The 14,557-nt window shown below is 30.5% G+C and overlaps 1 pseudogene; it reads right to left on the bottom strand.

Annotated features, from left to right (window-relative positions):
* Positions 1-1,678: 1,678 nt before the first annotated feature.
* Positions 1,679-6,108, bottom strand: LOC142620165 (DUF21 domain-containing protein At5g52790-like; annotated as a pseudogene).
* Positions 6,109-14,557: the final 8,449 nt, after the last annotated feature.

The raw sequence follows: 14,557 nt of genomic DNA, 5'->3' as shown, positions 1-14,557 counted from the left end.
TGAGAAACAAACAGTTCTATAAGTAGCAGAAAAACTATCATTTTCATCAGTCATGTTTGTATATCTTTAGATTTCTAATATTATATTTAATCTGAATCATAAAATGAGTTATATTCCTAAGTAATTATCTGAATCAAACTGGGGGAGCAAGGCAGTGGCGCATTTGACCATGTGAAGATTATGTTATTACTCTTTTTGCTTCAATTCTCTGACTCTTGAGGGTTTGAACCTTAGTATGAGCTGTTGTTATTCGTAAAAGCTTAAGCAAGCTCAATTTAATTGTTCCTCGCGAATTTAAGTTTGCACGTAAAAATATTGTTATAAATCATTATAAAATAAAACCGGTAAGATATTTCTTTTCCTTTTTATACCATAAGAAGACCCGTAACTATTGATTATTGTTAATGATTTGTCCACTAACTCATAACCGATCACCTTAATAAGAAACCCTTTGTTTGGTGCTACCGAATTTTGACCTTTCCCAACAAAACATAAAAGAAATAGTCACCAACTTTTTTTCCCCATGCATTAGGTCATTAGGTGAGAGAGAGAGAGAGAGAGAGAGAGAGAGAGAGAGGGATTCAAACGTAACTCAAGTTCTCCTCCAACTTTTGATACTAACATGACATCCCAAGTTCCAACTTGTCCAATAACCTCGTGCCTGACTATATTAGAATTTAGAAGTAGGAATTCCTTCACATACGAGAGGATTTTTAAAATCATTGTTCTTGAGGGAAGTGCAAGCTGTATTGATGGAACTTTTGGAGTGCGTGGTACTCTATTTAATGGATAGAACTCATTATTACGTGAGATTTGAGAATAAAGAACACCGTATTATTTATTTATTTATAATTATTTCACTCATAAATATATAAATATATTTACTCTTTTTTTTTATCAATTTTTAAATAGATTGAAATGGATTCTATTTTTGTTGACTCTACATAACTTGTTTATTAACCGCGTTACATGAGTTATATAGTATCAACTCACTTAGTAAACAAGTTACGTTAAAGTTGAGAAATTTTGACATGGTTAATTATTAGATGAATTATGTTTAAATTAATCGACGTAGTCAAGTTCCTTTACCTAAACATGTTATGAATATGACCTACCAACATGAATTGCACATTGTCTAGAATCCCAATTTTAAGCACCATATCAACACAAATAAGATGAGTTTTTCTACAAAGCACAATAAAATGTAATAATATTTTTACTACAAATTGAGGAACGCCTACCATGTAGGCCAATATAAAATTATTAAAATATCATATTTTTAATCACGCCAACTAAAAAATAATAGTGTAATGAAAATGTTGTGATATGCCTAGACTTTCTCAAATAGGATGGGGATATGAAGGCAAGAAGGAGAAGGATCACATTAAAATTTCCTCCAACCGTTTCATGACAATTAAACAACAGGACGTTTTAACTGTCTCACCAATACGGCAATACCAAACAAACGTTTAATGTTTAAACTTTCAACTTTCAATCAAAACGACAAATCTTTTTTATTGTTTAATAGGAAAACAATGACTTATGACCAGGGCATCTATGTGCAATTCTCTGGCTCTGAATGATTCGGAGTGCGGCAGATATACCTCTGGAGTTCCATAAAGAATATTATTACTATTAGAACTTGATGATGATCTTCTTAATGGTAGCAGATTGATTCTTATTCTGAAAACAAAACAAATTAACATACATGAGCTCATTCAAATCAGCAAAAAATGGAGTGGATTAGTATATATATAGCATCAACATATAAATTAATGGCTATTACTCACCTGTTGTGGACGTCAATATACCCGTGATTTTCATCCCATATATCTTCTTTGACAACACAAGTAAAAGCATTTTAGCTTTCTTAAAACATGTAAGAACAAAAATAGAAATCAATATTGATCCCAAGTTGGCATTTTAATCCACAATTCATGATATCTACTAGCATTTTTTCGATTAATTTATGCTATATACGGCCTTTTAAAGCCCCACTTTTTCTAGGAACAACTGTATTATCAAAAACACTAATCTAAATGCACGCAAATATGTGGTATCAATCACTCTGATCCAATCTAGAATGTTCCACTTATACACCTTTTTCTTATATGAATATTTCAAGAATGAAGAGAGAGCAACCTATTTGGAGAAGTTTTAGCAACATTGTGAATTATAATCATTAAGTAATTACACAATTACATTGGTTTAGTAATAGCTGATGGAACATACCACTAGAAACTTTGTATGAAACTTAGAGATAGAGTACGTGTGTTTATAGAGGGGGCATTGTTTTTGCCTGGAAGGATTAATAACATTCTTATATGGTAATTATACTCTATATCATGCGAAAAACAAGATTTCAGGGGAGAATCCAACTTCGGATTGGGAAATTATTGTGTACTTTCGGAGTACCATAAATGCGTACTCCCTTCTCTCACATAAATGGTGAGTCCCACTAATTAAATTCATGGTGGGGTCCACCATTCATGTGAGAAGAGGGAGTACGCATTTATGGTACTCCGGGAATACCTAATAATTTTCCTCGGATTAGTTCTTTGCTCTTCTTCTGGTAACTAATGCATTAATTCCTTGATAAGATGGACCGGATAGTACTTTGTAGTTTTTTTTTGAATTGTAATTCATTATTAAATTAAAGATGTCTATTAAAAAACTCGTGCCAATATCATGAATTTCAATTTCAATAGAAGCTAATCTACAATGAGAATCATAAATAATGAACTCCAGTTAAATTTCAATGGTATGAACTATAACTTTTTCACATTACCTGTAACAGTTCCTCCATTACATCTTTCATTGTAATGATTCCAACGACCTCCTTATCCGAATTACCTGGATGAGACTACATTTTCATGTAAAGCATTTCCATCTCCTTGTTCCTTTCGTTTATACTGTGACGCCAAATCTTCATCTTGCTTGATGACATTTGCCGTTCTAGCACTAAAGTAATCTGTGTCAATTGAAAAAAGAGAAGATGAATATGTGGAGAGACTTAGATACTCTTTCTCGTCAATTGGACATACTCCTGTATGTAGGTAATTCTGTTTTCAATGAATTTGACTATGGCACTAATTTAAAATATAATATTAAAAAAAAAAAAACTACAACTAATGTAAATATGACACTAGTTTTTACCTCTATGATCTGCTGGCATTGGACATGAACTTGTATTGGTGTTTATAGTAAGCATGCTAGGATTGCTGATTGAACTATTTGCTGGGGTTTTAGCATCCTCATTGCTCTTAATGACAACAGCCATGTCGCCGTGATCCTCCTGGAATAAGTTCAATACATCATACAGTGGCCAATTGTCATATATCCTATTATAGAAGATTATACAATGTTATCCCATTGTCAGGCAAAGAAAAATAGCACAAACATTGAACACGAATTTGTAATGTTTTAAAAACTTACAAATAATTTTAATATGAAATAGCATGTTATGCTGTTAGCTTCAACTTTAGCATTAAATACTGTGAAATGTGAAAGAAATTCTTATACCTAGGAATACTCCTGATTGCCATATATTTGATTGGCATTTCATCTTCAAGGAGGCAGAAGATCAAAGCCTTAACCTATATCCTAAAAAATAAAAGAAAAGGTATTTGTAAATAGATAACACCAAAGATATTGCAGTATTAAATAACTGTCCTAAATATGAGTATCATCTGAGCATTTTTTTATTCCCTCCATTATACTGGAAACAATTAGGGCTTGTTTAGTATGTGTGTTTAAATAACAGTTTTCAGTTTTTTTGGAAATACGTGGGTGAAAAAATGTGTGGAAATACGTGTAATGTTATTTAAAAACTGAAAATATATGTTTAAACACATGTACTAAACATGCCCTTAACAGCATGGAAATCTTCCTGTAAGTGCTTTCTTACTACTTACCCTTCCTTTAAAAGGTATACAAATTTACCAATTCATATAACCAGTAATGATGGTTCATATAGATTAATATTCTGCACAAGCGTGAAGTAAGCAATAAGAGATATGGAAAGCTTTGAGTCAAGTAAGGTCCTTGCAAGAAAGTAACTCAGACCTATCAGTTGATAGTAAACTCTAGTTCCTGAGTTCCTCGCTAGAATGAGGCCTACAATATTTGTAGGATATCCAGAGTATATAGGTATACTGCTGTGACCTTTGCTCATTATTAGGCCTATTGTATGCCTAATGATGAAGATGAATTGCAATTGAAAGCAACAAGAGGTATAAAGCAAATGCAATAATCAGTTAGAGATGAACAGAGGGGCATACATGTTGAGTTTGCAATTTATATCCAGGGAAAAGGTCTCGGATATGGGTGTCATGGCATCTTTAGCAGTCTTTTCTGTTAAATCCAGAGCACCGGTAATAATAGAAGTTTCATGATGCGACAACTCTCCACCTCTCCCTGCCTAATAATGGATAACAGCATATCTACAATTAATTGCACTATCTACCACCACATATGCAATCATATGCTATGCGGTTTCAAATAGAATATAAGAAGCCAACCTCATTTGCATGCAAATCAACCAATGTCTTCAGCTGTGCTCGTCTGAAAAGTAAATAATGCCCTTTCCCAAAGAACCAATCCAAGAGCTGCCACAATAAGAATTTCAAACATATACTGTGAAAGAAAAGTTCCCCATTTTCAAGCAAAACATAGGTACAAGAATACAAGAATTTACACTCTTTAAGTATCATTGTTATCCCTTACTTTACTTGCTTCAAAAACTTGGTCTGAAAATCACTCCTTTTATCATTGAGTTAAGCATATTTATTCATCCAAAACAAAATACAAATCGAGCTAAGCATGTCCTGGATTCCCCCATGACTAGGCCAATATTGAGCCATTCAGTTAACATATATCACATACATACATGAGTAAGAAACAGGATTTGCACTTTTTTTTTGCACCTCATTCAGTTTGACTCGTCATTATGTTTGTATCAATTAGATAATAGCTGTTGGATTGGATGGTGAAGCCAATGCTTAGCTGTTCTATATTCTTCCCTAATTACAAGAGGTTGGTCCCAACCCTCTCCTCCCCAAATTCTGTGTGTAAGTACAAGCAATCTATGTGATCTGGTATCTGTGAGTGTGCTGAAGCTTGACAATATTGTGGTATCCTACAGGGATGTACATGTACTCCAGTCAAGTGCCATAAGCATGCCACTGACTGACTCTTAAATCATGCAATTTCAGTTGTATCAATGATTTCGTATTGCTTTTTTACTCGATTTATATAAGATCAACAGCACTGAGAATTTTAATTTCCAACTCATTCACCCATCAATTATATATTTGGAAGAATGTGTGGCATGAATCAAAAAAATGTTAAATATGATGCAAGTTATAAGAGACATAGCAATTACCTTACTGATTGGATATGATATGGGGAAGAAGAGAAACAGAAGCTAGCTAACAAGGGCAGCCAGCAAGTTTTGCACCGAGACTTAGTGCATAACATGAAGACAAAGCTTGGCGGATGATCTAGAGAAAACAAATAGAATAAACAACCTAACAACCATGTCTTATTTTGTTTCAATAATAAACTGCACTTGGAAATACAAACTTTACCTCTACAAATGCAAGTACAAGGGGCGCTGACATAAGAATGGCAGCCCAAGGCGGTAGAATTGTGTCCATGAAAATTGGTAGTGCCTTCAATAACGCCAACATTTAGAACCAATTTACTTTAGAATATAGACTTCACAATGTGTGTGTGTGTGTATGTATGACATACCTCCAGTGCAGCAATTTTCCAATGAGGAGGGTACATAAAAGTAAATGCTGGTTCTTAACAATTGGCATAATCTTTGCTGCAGATCAACAAGCAGTTGATAAAGCTTTAGATTCTTAGAAGATGAATTGAAGGACCACATCATTGATTTCATAATGTAGTAGCAATTAAACAACCTGCATTCTTCTGTGCTTTTTGCTCACCGGCCTTGATGATGACCTCGAGATCAACTTGGCTGAAGGACAAGAGTCCTAAAGCATGGCCTGATGTGATACCGGCAAATAACAAAAGGAGAAAGCGTATGAACAGAAACAGCCAAAACATGGCTTGGCAACATGGTTCATCATCCTCTCTCATTGTGAACTACTATTTCAATAACAAGATTGAAGTGCCAAAAAAAGAGAGAAGAAGAAAAGGTTATAATGTTATAGGCAGTTCAACATGTGTGTGAATTATGGATGAAGCTGATGAACATTGCATAGTAGACATAGAATCTTCACACCCAAAAAGTCCAATATCCAAGTTTTGTCTCTACTGATTCTAAAGAGACAAGTTGGTCTAGTACCTGAAGAATTGGAAATGGGAACAGGGAATTTCATGTTTGAATGGTAAACATTAAACAAAATGAAAATTACTCTCTAACGACCGTTATTGATTGTTGAGGACTTTGAGGGGCTTCTGCCTTTTATAATAAGGACAGCAACCATTGACCACCCCAACTTGTGGGAAAAACGGTCCATGTGGAGAATTGTCTCGCTTGGCCTGCCTAGCAAAGGGACTGTGAAAACAAATTTCCCACACCTGAAAGATCACTGGGACAGTTGCCTTTCCCTCAAGCAATAGTCAAAATAAAAGGAGAAAGTTTAGCTATAAAATTAGTTGTTGCATTAGGCTACAACCTTACCCAATAAAATAAACAATATTAGATTTTGAAAATCTAACCATTGAATTATATGTTCTTTATGCTCTTAATACACATATTAAATTTTGTGTCAATCGAATATTATTTACTTTATAATCTATAAGTTTATATTTTATGTATAACTAGCAGCAAACCTACGCGATGCGTATGATAATTATTTTAATGGTGGTTTTATTAATTTTTTATACGATTTAAACTAATTTAATAAAGAGTAATGTATTTTGTGATTATATTTTTATTTATTATAAGAATAATCATAAATGTAATATAGGAATAATCATAAATCATAAATCAAATAATTTTTGTTATCTAAAATGAAAAAAATATAAATTTTCTTAGAATTCCAAAAGGCAAGTTAACGAAAATATTTATTTCTTAATAAAAGTTATTTATAACATTTTGTGAATCATTAAAAATAATATAAAATTTGAAAACTATTCTTTTAGTTTTAAACAAACTTTCTCAAATTTATTTTTTCTGCCTACAATCCAAAACACTGAAAAAAGTAACTAAAAAAATTAATAAAACTTAACTATGACTAATTGGACCAATTAGGAAAAAAAAATTGTTATTTATAATCTACTAAGGTTATTTTCTTTGCAGAAATTATAATTTCATCCACCCAAAACATATTATCAAATAAATAATTATTAGCAAAATCTAATAATTAAATTTCTATATATGCATTCTTATAAAATAATAATAATAATAATAATAATTATTATTATTATTATTATTATTATTATTATTATTAAAGTAAAATTGGGAAAGATAAAATTTGTCTCTCATCCGATAATTTTTGTTTAGACAACCTTTGTTTTTCTCTAAATAAATGACATTATAGAGTAATAAAATTATTATGAGTACTTTGTCCACTACAAAGGATTGAAAAATAAACAAAAATTATTAAAGTCTCATAGTTTAACATCTAAATTGAGCACTATTAAAATCATGCTATCAAATTCAATAACTACCAAATTAAATTATCCAAATCATGCTATGTAGTAGAATAATATTATATATTTATATTTAATCCTTTATAACGCAATATAGGATAACATTTAACAATCAAAGAGAGAGAGAGAGAGAGAGAGAGAGAGAGAACGCAACAATTAAAAATAAAATAAAACTGAATCGCATTAACCTAAAGTAGATTAAAGAATATAAAAAATGATCAACCTAAAGTGAAGATGCAAGAAAAATAAAAATAAAAATGTACCCAAAAATTGTGTGTGTGTGTGTGAGAGAGAGAGAGAGAGAGAGAGAGAGAGAGAGAACATTTTTTGTAAGGGAAAATTATGCATAGAATGAAAGAGATAGTGACAAATTTATAGTAAGAGGGTGTGAATAAGAAATGTTGGAGAAAGATGAAGAGAAAGATGAAGAATGATATTAATGTAGAGGGTAGTGGGGAGATGAGAAGGTGAGGGAAGGAGAAAGGTTGGAGAAGTAGTGGGGAGATGAAAAGGTAAGGGAGGGAAAAAGGTTGGAGAAGTAGTGGGGAGATGAAAAGGTAAGGGAGAGAAAAAGGTTGGAGAAGTGTAAATATGAAATAAAAAAATATTAAAAATAATTATAAGAACATGGAAAGAAAAATGATAATGACGTGGACGCTAGAGAGGCTCAACATGAGTGCAGCAGCATTAAATGCTACGTTTCAGCTTTTAATAATATATAGATAGATATAGATTTTAAACTACAAAAAGTTGCAATTTAAATAATTTATTGATGACATAACTATTAATTTTTAATTTTTTAGAAATTTTGCAAGTATGGAGAATATAAGAAGAATATATCATCCAATGGTGGATTTGTCATCAAAATCCATCTCTAATAAAAAAGTATTAAGTAAGGTTGTAGATAAACTTTGTCCAAAATAAAATGTTGTCTCAAGATATAAGTTGGGTCTAGAATTATATGTTATATTTCAGTTTCATTCTTAAACTATCTACTGTTTTTTTTTTTTTTTTTGTTGATAGAATCTACCGTATTAAGTCATGAATATTTAAAATTATTTCTCTACAACTACTCTGAAAAGAGAAAGTAAATAAAAACTTTCATTTTAGACTTTTTTTTAAGCAATAAAAAGAATCTCTGACTTTTTTTTTTTTTTTTTTTACAATAATCTTTAACCTTACTAATTTCCATAAATTCCAACATCTATGATGAGGAAAACTCACAACCTTATTTATTAGGAAGAAAAAGAAAGATTAAATTCAAGTTAAACCTTATGAAATTCTATACAACATTAAAGTGCATCATAACTAATAAATTAGATTATTTCTATATAACTTTCATATGCTTGGAAAATATCAAGGCAGTGAAAGATGAATAACTATTTACCTTTGCTCTCCAATACCCCACAAGCACTTATACTTGTGGAGTAACCATTGCACCAAAAGTGGGCAGTAGTTACACTTGACTTATTAAATAACTACTAGTCACAAACCCATGCGATGCATGATAATAATAAATTATTTTGTAATTGTAATATAATGTATAATTTTTTTCTCTAAAATTTGTTGAAAATAATTTGTTCTCCCTAAAACTTAAACAATTTCCATTCAGTCCAATCAAGTCTACTTCAATCCCATTCGGTCCAATTTGCTCCACTCAGTCAATTGTCCTCCTCGGTTCATTTTGGACTAATTGGGCCTTAAATTGATTTTTTTTTTTTTTTTTTTGTAGGTTGCCTTTTCAAGTTTAGCTCCAATTTTTTTTTGGGGGGTTGAAAAATATAAAATCTAATTATATTTGGGCTAAATGTTTAGTTTTGAGTTAAAAAATACAAATAAAAATAGACATTGGAAATTAGAAATACTAGTCGCAAACCTGCGCATTGCGCGTAATAATTTTTTTAGATAAAATACTATTTTAATCCTTAGACTTTATAAAAAGTTTAAAAAAAAATAGTTATAATCTTGTCTATAATCGTTTTTTACCATTATCATATATTTATTGGTTGATAATTTGCATAACATAGACATTAAATAAGAGGTAGAACTATTCATTAAATTTTTTTAAGTCATGGTGTATGAATATTATGATATTATATATATATATATATATATATATATATATATATATATATATATATATATATATATATATATATATCATTTCCCTAGTTAGAGTTTGATCAGTTTTAAGTTTAAATTTTGCATTATTATATTTAATTGTTGATTATTGATTTAATTAAGTGAATGTAATGGTTGATTTATTGCACTATAAAGTTTTCAATGTCCTTTGTATAGATGTCTCTATTTTATTTCTTACTCCTCTTGACCACCTTTTTTTTTTCCTTCTGAATTTTCAATGAAATATGAAAGGAATTTCTCTAGTTTGGTCTCAATCAATTAAGATATTCATAATATATTTACGGAAGTAATAATGAGCATTTTTTTAATGTATGAAGTGGTTAGGTTAGTGGTATGTCAAAGGTTTTATAAAAAAATTTAAAAAATAAATCCAAGGAAATGTAGAAGGTCTTTTTTTGAAAAAAGAAATTGTGACTTTTTGAATTGTAGAAATATGATTGTTTTAATAACCTTGTTTATAGATTTCATTATTAAGTTATAAACATTTAAATTAAAGTAGATGAATGTATAAATGCAAAATTATATGTAAAGTTACAACCGCACAAGATAAATATGTATAGATAATTTTTATTTTTAATATTCATGAATCATTATTTCATTGTTTACTTATAAATATCTAAATTAAAGTTTTTTTTTTTTTGGAAAAAAAATCCTAAATTGAAATAGATGAATATGTAAAGGTAAAATTATATGAAAAGTTAAAACTACCCAAGATGAACGTTTAACCATTGGTAGATGTGTGTTTTTTGAAGACTAAAAGTATACACAATTGCTTTAGCTAGAACTATATAACTATGCAAATATTGTTGCGAGTGCTTCCATCATTTGCAAATTATCAAGTTTGGTGGCCTTACAAAATAGATATTTCATTTTGCAAAAAACTTTAAATGAACTCCTCTTTTGTGACAACCTTTTTTTTTTTTTTTTTTCGCGAAACAACTTGAGAATATTAAGACTTAAGTTAACACATGTGCTAGTTGTAAAACACGTTAGTGATATGAAAAATAGAAAGGTTTAAATATTTAAAAAATATATTTTTAATAGATTGTAATATAAAACATTTTTTCTCAATATTTTATATAACTTTTCCCAGAAGATCAATATTTTTGGCATCCTTTAAAGATGATACATAATATTTTTGAGAAAAAAAGAAAAGAAGTAGAAACAATGCTAACGTGTAATATAAAATTATTAAGTTTGTGTGATTTAAATTTGTGGCAAAAAAAATATATTAATGTATCTATGATAAAAGTTTTTATCTAAATGATATATAGCAGTTCATATTTTTTTAGACTTGATTCAAAAAGTTCATTCAAATAGCTTTTTAAGTCTACAAATTTCTCAATCTATGGGTCTAGACACATTCTAAGGGTGCTATCTAAATTATAAATTATATGACCCTTTATCACACAAATATTTTGATTCTCCCAATTTATGGTAAAGGAAGGCAGGTTGGTGTCTAGCTATTTTCTTGATTTGTGTTGCATAATTTAATAGTATGGAGGATGTGACTGGATTTTAATGTTGAATAAAATAAGATGAGAGGAAAAAAGAGTAAAAATAAAATAGATAGCAATAAATATCAAATTATCTAAGTCATTCTATGTAATATAATAATATTATTGTGGGGGTAAAAATGTTCGAACAAACGTTTGGGCTTTGGGCCTGATTGGTTAATACAAGTCTGTTTGGTCAAGGTCCATAGGCCCACAGGTCAGTCCGCACTATAGTGGTCCGAGGAGTTGTCCGAGGAGGAGTATATCCTCGGACAGGCCCAGCAATGGCCCTAGGACTTGCTAGACGGATTGGAGGCAGAATTCTGGAAGAACTGGTGGGTAAAAGTGTGATCCAAGCACCCTTTAGAAGCAAGAACGTGTGAAAAATATCTGACGAAAAAGCTGCTACCACCACATTAAAAGCCCTACATCTACCTCCTTGGCCGCATTAATGGGGAAATGACCTCTGAATAGTAGAATTCAACCTTCCTGCTATTATTTGAAGACTTCAAGAAGGTGGTGGATGGGACAAGTATCTAAGGGGAAGGTTTGTATAACACGTGGATGAAAAAGGTAAGAAGAAGAAGTATATAAGAAGACGAGAGAGGAAAGAAGGGAAGACCTGCTTCTGAGCTGAAAAAAGAACTAAGAATTGTAATATTTGGCATAGAAAGAGAAGTATTATATAACTCATCCTCGGCTTACGTCCGAGGAGGTTTCTTTGTCATATTTACTTATCATTTGCATAGATTGTGGCACTTTAGCCTATTAATCAACTTCCAACATCTCAATCTTAAGTTTTAAACCCATACTCTACAAATTTCATTGTAGAAGGCTTATTGGGCCTGAGCCCATCACTTGTTTTTGGGTCGGGGTACAATTGTGCACTTACAATTATATTATTATTATATATTGTATGTATAATGCAGTAGGATAATATTTAATCAAAGAGAATATAAAAGATGGCAACTTAAAACACAAAACTAAATTGCATCAACCCAAAGTAGAATTCTAATTAACACAAAAATTCATCAACCTAAAGAATTGATGCAATAAAAATAAAAATAAAAAATCAAACAAAAAATGAAAAAAAAATTGAGAGAGAGAGAGAGAGAGAGAGAGAGAGAGAGGTAACCTTTTTGTGTGAGAAAAATGAAAAAGAAAATGTCAAATTTATAGTAAGATGTTGAGAATAAGAAGAATCAAAATAAAGGAAATAAAAAGGTAGAGAAAGAATGATATTAAAGTAGAAAATAGTGCGAGATATATGAAGAGGTAAAAGGGTTAGAGAGTTTTGGAAAATTAATAATAAAAGATATTTTAATTTTTAAATAATAAAGTTTTTAAATCACCTTAAATAAGAAATTTTTAAAAAATATATATAAGAAAAATTGAAAACAAAAAATAATGACGTGGCTACTGTTGTGAATTAGCGTGAGCGTAGCAACATTAAATGTGTAGCTTTTAATAATAATAATATATAGATATAGATTTGAAGTCGCACGTGTGTGTATATATAAAGCCTTCCGGTATCGACATGTGTTGGATTATAACTTGACAAATTTTATGGCATTCTTTTCAAGGTTTTTCTTCCAATTTCTCGATTAAAAATTCGAAGAATCTTAATGGTTAATTTTCAAAAGGCCATCCAATCACTTTTTTAGCAAGAGGGAACTTCGAAGATGCAAAGGGCCTATATAATTAACTGCAGCGTGTATCTTTCCTCCCAAATTTTTTTTTTTATTTTTATTATTTTCTACCCTATACTTTTAATTTTTTTTTAATGAGTAATATTAAGGATAATAATAAATTTATTACATAAATTTTAAAATTTAATGGAGAATCCTTTCCCATTTAGTAAAGCCCAAGTGAAGAACGCGTTGGACAATAATAATCTTTTTTTTTTTAAGAGAAGATTCACCATAAGAATCCTAAATGCAAATGGTTGTGATAGTGGGCCCTCGAACTTTTTATTTATTTATTATTTTTTTTTATAATTACTTTATTGCCTTTGAAACATGGAAGAAGAAACAAAAAAGTTGGGCCAAATTTCATCTCTATCCAAAGCTTGCAAATAGAGAAAAACATGTTTTAGATGAGAATTGGCCCAATTCATCTTACAAAAGCTATTCAATTGGGCCAAAAGGTGGGCAAAGATATGGCCCCAAACTCTCAAAGAAGCTATAGGATTAGAAATGAGATTTCCAAAGTTTTGGAATTGTTCTATTTTTGTTTTTGAGGAAAGCCAGAAAGTGTTTCACTAATGAACAAACTGAGAATCAAAGTACAAAGCCTCCATAGCTATTAAAGAGGCACGAAACGGGGAAATTAGGGGCTCTCGTCGGTTCATCCTTGCAAAAAAAAAAAATCAAGGAAACTAAACAAAATCTTAGATGATGGAATAACAATGTTTATGGATCCATTCTAAATTGGGTTAATAAACTGAAAGAAGTAAATTGACTCATTGCAAAAGGAGGAAGAGAATGAAGAGAATAACAAGAATGCAAAAAGAGAAGATAAAGTCCCATTAACACTAGACCTTAACACTAATTTCTTTCACATCACAACAATAATACTAAAAAGATATAAAATCCCATTAAATTCTTTCAAAAAGATTTTAGAGATTCAACTGGAAATTTTATTAATAGGTTCTAGTTAACTCAACTGGTAAAGTTTTTTATGGTTAAATAAAAGATATGTGGTTCAATCCCGTCTACATCAAAAATCAATTGGTGTTTTTGTCTGATAACAAAACTCTAACATCAAGAACTGACACTATAAATTGAAACTCTTTCCAAAATGAAAAAACTATCAATTTCATTAAAGCGTCCCAAAATTTCTTGAAGATTCACAACTACTATCACCAATGTTATCTTTAGGGGCAAAAATGATAGGCTAACAAACTCGCTACTATTTTTTTTTAGAAGACAAACTTAATTATTATTAGTATTAGTATTATTTAACACTACAACTGGTTTACTTGTGAAGCATATACGGGTGGATTTGGAGCTGTCCTTTGTCAGTCTGACACCGATCCGCAAGATGATAACATTTTTATTTTCTTTTCCAAGTTTGACTTTTATATTTGATTGGATGATTGGTATAGTTTTATTTATTTATTATTAAATCAATGATTGGTATGTCACGTACAGGTGAGATACGTGCCTGTCAAATTGTCAATATGTCACTGAACCACCGAATTATAGCTACATATTCAATTGAAATGAATAGAATTCAGCCTATCCCATTTGTTATCACAATATTTGCCAAATCATTCAATCAATATAAAC

Source organism: Castanea sativa, chromosome 12 (assembly GCF_040712315.1).
Source record: "Castanea sativa cultivar Marrone di Chiusa Pesio chromosome 12, ASM4071231v1".
In the NCBI taxonomy this organism is placed as follows: domain Eukaryota; kingdom Viridiplantae; phylum Streptophyta; class Magnoliopsida; order Fagales; family Fagaceae; genus Castanea; species Castanea sativa.
The sequence above is the reverse complement of the archived record's forward strand: the minus strand, read 5'-3'. Positions and strand labels throughout refer to the sequence as shown.